Source organism: Callorhinus ursinus, unplaced genomic scaffold, assembly GCF_003265705.2.
Source record: "Callorhinus ursinus isolate GAN/ISIS: 27379988/994484 unplaced genomic scaffold, GSC_fseal_2.0 scaffold21, whole genome shotgun sequence".
Classification (NCBI taxonomy): domain Eukaryota; kingdom Metazoa; phylum Chordata; class Mammalia; order Carnivora; family Otariidae; genus Callorhinus; species Callorhinus ursinus.
In genome coordinates, this window is record NW_027397083.1 from 3100773 (window position 1) to 3107914 (window position 7142).

Below are 7142 nucleotides of genomic sequence, written 5' to 3' on the forward strand. Positions count from 1 at the left end.
AAGGTTATCTAAAGTTTATCCTTCCTCCCAAGGCAGCTTACAATGTGTGCACCCTATCCTATCAAAGTAACATAGGGAGGTCCCTGTACTGTGGGAATGACATGAGATTTTCCTTTCTTAGAACTCTGATGTTTCAGAGGTGGCCGAGGAATCTCATCAATAGGGACTTTTACTGGGCCTGGATCCAACAGCTCCCTTAAGCGAAGCTTATTAAAGAACTCCGCATTGCTCATGTTAGATGAATTACGGATTGGAGGACATTGGGTAATTTTTTTCTTGGCTCATCCTCAGGCTTTTTGGAGTCAGTTTCATTATGATTGCTTACATAAGCATAACTAAATTTATAAATCATTTTATCATGAAACCCGAGGGAAAAATCCCATGATTATAAAGATTGCCGCAAACAAAATGAGAGGAAGTAGCAGGAGCCAGCTGTGGAGTCTCCTGACTTTCAGAATTATCCCCCATACTTGGACTTTGTCAAACAGCATGAGTAGCTTGGGTCCTGCCAAAAAATCTTTAAAAAAAAAAAAAAAAAAGCCCCGACGGAAGCAGTAAACTAGAATAACGCATTTTCTTGCTTCAATTCCTTACTGGCTATTTGAACTAGTTATTTAATCTCTAGAAATTTCTAGGTTTTTATCTACATAGTAAAGCTAATAATATTTGTGTGAAAATATGTATTACTATGAACATTAAGTAATAGGATGAACTTAATCCACCCAACTATCTCTCAGTAAATTTTTGTTATTCTTTGGCTAAGTAGATTGATCTGAAATATTATAAAATAAATTAGATTAAATATTATAAAATTGATTTCCTGACACTTCTTGCATGAGAAAACTTTACATGCATGGATTGGCATATGGTAGAGAGAGACTGCCTGGCTTCAGTGCATTCAGATGAAACTGAGTCTAAACAACCTGTCAATAGTCAGTGAGCAGAGAAAGAACCAGATGGGAAACACATTAAGAGGGCGTGTGATATGATGAGCACTGGTTGTTATATTGAACTAATGGGTCATTGAATATTATATCAAGAACTAATGATGTGCTATACCTTGGCTAATTGAATTTAAATTTTAAAAAAAAGACTGAGAATTACTGTGTAAGGATTAACCACTGGAAACAACAGTATATCTTTCATTACATTGTCAATTTTTCTTATGGAGACAAAAATAAAAGCAGAATATATAACATCCGCTCTGAAAAACACTGAATGTTGACCATATGCATCTGTATGATATACATAAATGATTGTTTTTAAGTAACCAAATATACCAATTACATTGTTTAAGCTCTTGAATAAATTGCATTTTTTAAATGAAAAAAATAAAAATAAACAAAATAAAGGCGTTTCCTGTACTTTGCTTCCTTCCTCTGATTTTTTCATATAATTTTTGCTTTTCCTCCCTCCCAAGTTATAGGGGAGAGTCCTTTATTCCTTTCTTTTCTTTTCTCCCTGCAGCTCATCCATCAATCATAACATCAGTCCAATTATGGTATCACAAGTCATTGATTTTATTTATCTACCTACCCTAAACACCAAAGATCTTGATAATTTCCAAAAAAAAAAAAAGGACTGCTAGTGGTCATCTTTAGTGCTCCTAATACTACTTCATCTCAGATTTTCCTGAACCCAAACCTGATAGTACTGTAGGCTATTCCTATTCTTCAGAAAGCTGAAAGAGCACAGGGCAGTCATACTATAGCCTTTTTGGGCCTTTGGGGAAAAAGGGACAATTTTTTTCCAGTTGGGCAATTGTGGAAATTTTATGCCCAAGAGCACCAAGCACATTACTGCGGATTGTGGCTTTGCCGCACTTGGGCCAAAACCTATCTAGAAATGCCTTTGGGAATATAATTTTTTTTAATTTTATTTTTTATGTTAGTCACCATGCAATACATCATTAGTTTTTTTTAAATGTTTTATTTATTTATTCATGAGAGTCGGGGGGGGGGGAGAGAGGCAGAGGGAGAAACAGGCTCCCCACCGAGCAGGGAGCCCGATGCGGGGCTCGATCCCAGGACCCTGGGATCATGACCTGAGCTGAAGGCAGACCCTTAACCATCTGAGCCACTCAGGCGCCCCAGTACATCATTAGTTTTTGATGTAGTGATCCATGATTCATTGTTTGGGTATAACACCCAGTGCTCCATGCAGAACGTGCCCTCTTTAATACCCATCACCAGGCTAACCCATCCCCCCACCTCCTCCCCTCTAGAACCCTGTTTGTTTCTCAGAGTCCATAGTCTCTCATGGTTCATCTCTCCCTCCAATCCCCCCCCCTTCATGTTTCCCTTCCTTCTCCTAATGTCCTCCATACTGTTCCTTATGTTCCACAAATAAGTGAAACCATATGATAATTGACTTTCTCTACTTGACTTATTTCACTTAGCATAAGCTCCTCCAGTCCCATCCATGTTGATGTAAAAGTTGGGTATTCATCTTTTCTGATGGCTGAGTAATGGTACAGCCACTTTGGAAAACAGTATGGAAGTTCCTCAAAAATTTAAAAATAGAGCTACCCTATGACCCAGCAATTGCACTCCTGGGTATTTACCCCAAAGACACAGATGTAGTGAAAAGAAGGGCCATATGCACCCCAATGTTCATAGCAGCAATGTCCGCAATAGCCAAACTGTGGAAAGAACCGAGATGCCCTTCAACAGATGAATGGATAAAGATGTGGTCCATATATACAATGGAATATTACTCAGCCATCAGAAGGGAATATAACTTCATAAAGATTTCAAAGACCAATTAATCCTGTTATTACAACTGTTCTGTTCCTCTGAACCAAATTGTGTTCAGTCATAGGCATAAAATAAATGGATGTTTCCTAGGAACTAAAAACTGTGTAAGCATTTGGAAGGATGTAAAATCGCTTTTCTTACTTTTTCTTCTGAGCTTTTATTAAGAAGTTAAATCAGCTTTCAAAATCCCCAGGCTACTTTTCTGAGGGATGATGATCCATTTTTTACATCACTGAGTCTTAGTGAATATTGGAAGTCCATTAACTTTACAAACTGTAGAAAGGTTATGATGTGTTGTAGTTGTCAAAATATTTGCAGAGAATTCATCTGGATGTGTTTGAATTCTGGGTTTATAATTCTCTGCACTTGATTCCAGGTTTTGTTACTAGAGACAAACTAGCAGAGTGAGTGTCTGAGGATGGAATTCTTCCTGATGCAGCCCCAAAACTAACCAGACAGCCACTGAGAACTTATGGTTAGTGAATTACCCTTGTCACCTTGGTTTGGGAAGGGTCACACCATACATGTGCTAGGCTAATTGTATGTTCTTTATATTAGCTCCCTATAATTTCATTCTAAACGATATAACTTCTCTTGCAGCATATGACAATTTGATTACTATATAAATGTTTTAGCATACTTCAGACTTAATGGAACATTAGTTATAAGCTAAATTTCCACTTTGGGATAGCAAAATAGTAGAGTTAGATAAAGCATATTTAAGTTGGCAGTGAATTGTGTCCCCAACTCTTAAATACAGGCAGTCCTCCATATTCCTATTAAGAAACAGACCAGTTTATGCTTGAATATGTACAATAACAAAGACTTTCTTATATTTCAAAACATCTGCTATCCTAAAATAGACTAATTTCATCTGAGCCAAATAAGGTAAGTTTATAGCATCCTACATTCTGTTATACTAAGAGTTTTTACATTTTGATACATGAACAGTTTGTTACACTAAAAGTTTAAAATTGTGGTAGAAACTTTTATTTACATATAAGAGCTATTCCTTTATGAACAGCATAATCCAAAAGGTACACATAATTTGTATCCAATAATACAAAAAATAAATGAATCATTTGTGTACTTTTTGTAGAGAAAAAAATTAGACTAGTGATCACTTTTAAGAAACAGGCTAAGATAACTAATTGAATATGGATTAACAGTTTCAGTAACAGATTGTTTAAATTGGAGTTTCCTGTGATCACATTTACTAAATCCGTGTTATGAATGTTCTTTTTTATTTCTTTTATTTTTCCATTGATTGTGTGTGTGCACCCATGACAGTCTGTGGTCCTAAACTAATCACTCAGAGAGGAAAGACTGTAAAAGGAAAATGACGGTTTTGAACCACACATGTCCCTGGCTATTTCATTTTACCTCATGCATTCCTCACTAAAATTCTGAATTTTGTAATGATAGCTTAGTTGTGAAATGAGGAAGAGGAGGCCTAAAGAGAGATGAAGCCAGTTGCTCAAGGATCACACTGGTCAGTTAATCTGAGATGCCTCAGCTTTTCTACCCCTTTCTGTGTTGCTACTGTTTCAACCACTTGTTCAGTGGTTGCCTGAAATTCTTTATTTACCAATTGTGACTTTAGTTTTTCTATGGGTGGTTTCCTCAGTATCACTATGTTGTTCGATGAGAGTAATTCTCAACTGACTTTCCCTCTTCCCTTTTACCTCTGCTAAAGGCACTGATCATAAAGTTCCCTCAGAATACAGGCTGGGGTTTTGAGCTATTGGAGATGAAATTCCAATGATGATCTAGAAAACAAGCAGGAATCCTGATGAGGAATTTGCATTTCTGTAAAACTGAAGGCAAATTATTTCAAATGTTTTAGAATCGGCAAATCCAAGAATATATGGGTATATTAAATAATCTGTACCTCTTTACTTCCATAAATTCTCAAAAAGACAAGGTGTCAGTTAACCCATCATCTTGCATGTTCTTTTCTGCTCAGAGGAGGACTCAAAAGAGTTTTTCCATACTGTCCTTCATGACACCCCTCTCAGTTCACTCCCATGAAAGTTAGCCCCAGACAGAAGAAGAAACAAGATTTCTGTCTTTTCACTTTTACAGTTTGTTACTTTTCAATCCTGAGAAATTACATAGATTCTCTCTCTTTTTTTAAAAAAAGATTTATTTATATATTTAACACAGAGAGAGAGAGAGAGACAGCGAGAGAGGGAACACAAGCAGGGGGAGTGGGAGAGGGAGAAGCAGACTCCCCACCGAGCAGGGAGCCAGACGCGGGGCTTGATCCCAGGACTCTGGGATCATGACCTGAGCCAAAGGCAGATGCTTAACGACTAAGCCACCCAGCTGCCCTTACATTCTATTGATATATCTCTTCTGTTTAGAATCAGAGATTTGAATTGGTCCAGTGATTTCCATCATTTATAATGTTCACATTCGACTTAGATAAAAGTTGCCTATAAATCAATTTGTTTTAGTAATTAGGTATATCTCAAAATTAACATCGTTTCTACCTCATAAACAAAGAGTAGTATCAGTTGCAATAAGTAGAAAATAAGTCAATGATCCTCACACTCCTAAAGCTTTTCAGTACTCTTTAGTTACAATTAACTGCTGAACACTCTGTGACATAATTAATTTATTTTGTTATATAAAGGAGAATGGGGAGTCTTGTTAGTGATCCTGAAAGCAAAGTAGGAACAAATTGAAAGTTTCTACTTTTATGAGGTTAGAATTTTAAATAGTATTTTAAAATAGAATTGATATTTTATGATACAGACCATTCTAAAAATGCCACAGCTGTCAACTTTTTACATCTAAAATCTTCTTGAAAATTCTCAATAACCTAAAATTTGTGAGTCTCTACAGATGATGGTTGTTAAATAATATTGGGGGAAAAAGCGTTTTGTATTATATAAATAGATATCTTTAGACCCAGATATGTCTGTCACCTGAGATTCAAACTAAGGCAGAAGGTGTGTTAGTTTTTGCAAAACCACCACAATCAGATATTTCCTCATTAGTGTGTAAAATAACTCTTCGAAGTTCTTTCTCTTTATCCTACCCTCATTTTGCACTGATTAAATGGTGTCTTAACATATACATCAGAGGGACACCTGGGTGGCTCAGCTGGTTAAATATCTGCCTTCAGCTCTGGTCATGATCCCAAGGTCCTGGGATGCAGTCCTGCATTAAGCTCCTTGTTCAGCGGGAGCCTGCTTCTCCCTCTGCCTGATACATCCTCTGCTTGTGCTCTTCCTGCTGACAAATAAATAAATAAAATCTTTAAAAAAAAATGATGTATTAGATACAATGATGCAAATTCCCGAATCTTTCATTTATTCATTTATGCAACAAATATTATTGAATGCTTTCTCACCACAAAGTTTGTCTTCAAGTTACCTTTGGTATTATCTCCTTTTATTAACATTTGATCTTTAGATCGTATCTAAAATATAAAATTTTCAGCAAAAGCCACGACATATGCATATTTCCAATATGCTTGGGGAATTCAACAATCTTATCTTTCCTCTATAAATTGCTATCACAAACATCAAAGACAGCATAATTATTTTAAATTAAATTTAACTCATGAAATATAAATACGACAAATGAATGGGTTTCCTGAATATTTTTTTTCAAATTTTGTCATTAATTAATATTCTTTCTTTTGCTGTAATGTTTCCAAACACTCTTTGCTTTTTAATGTAATAGTAATTCCCTTCGTTTAACATGACTCATTGACAATGTTTGACCACATAGGAAAGGATAGTATGCGCTACACAAAATATAGTTCAGTAGTTCATACAAATGTGCATTGCCAGAAATGCACATTTGTCTTCAGGATTCATTGCCAGAAAATTAAGGGAATTTTCTCAGATAATTTTAAAAGAATGAAAATAGATTTTATGAGTAACTTGTAAGAATTGGGAAATATGAAAAAAATCTTTCCTTGTTTTAGACTAAATAATATAATCAGCAGTCCTTTATCTAACATATAGTTAACAGCAATAAATGATATTTTCAAAATAATATTAAGATATTTTAAATAATTATTACTGAGAAAATATGTAATTATAAAATTATTTCATGATAGATTTATAAAAGAATAAAAAGAAAAGCAGCTTAATTCAATTAATCAAGAATAATTATTCTTAAATCTATTTATTTCAACATGCATTTTAATAACTTTCATATTGTTGTGTTCATACAGTTAATTCTCACCTAGAATTATGTTTTCTTTCTTTCAGAAACATAAGTGCTTTGGAAGCTTACACCAAAGCCAAATATATGAAAAGCCAAAGAAACATCTCAGAATTCATACTCCTAGGACTTTCGTATGACCAGAACACGCAAGTATTTTGCTTTGTGCTCTTCTTATTCTGTTATGTTGCCCTGTTGGCA

At 35.2% G+C, this 7142-nt stretch overlaps 1 pseudogene; it reads left to right on the forward strand.

The window, feature by feature from the left end:
• Positions 1 to 238: 238 nt before the first annotated feature.
• The window catches only part of LOC112829746 (olfactory receptor 4P4-like), a 7887-nt pseudogene continuing 983 nt past the window's right edge, over positions 239 to 7142 (forward strand).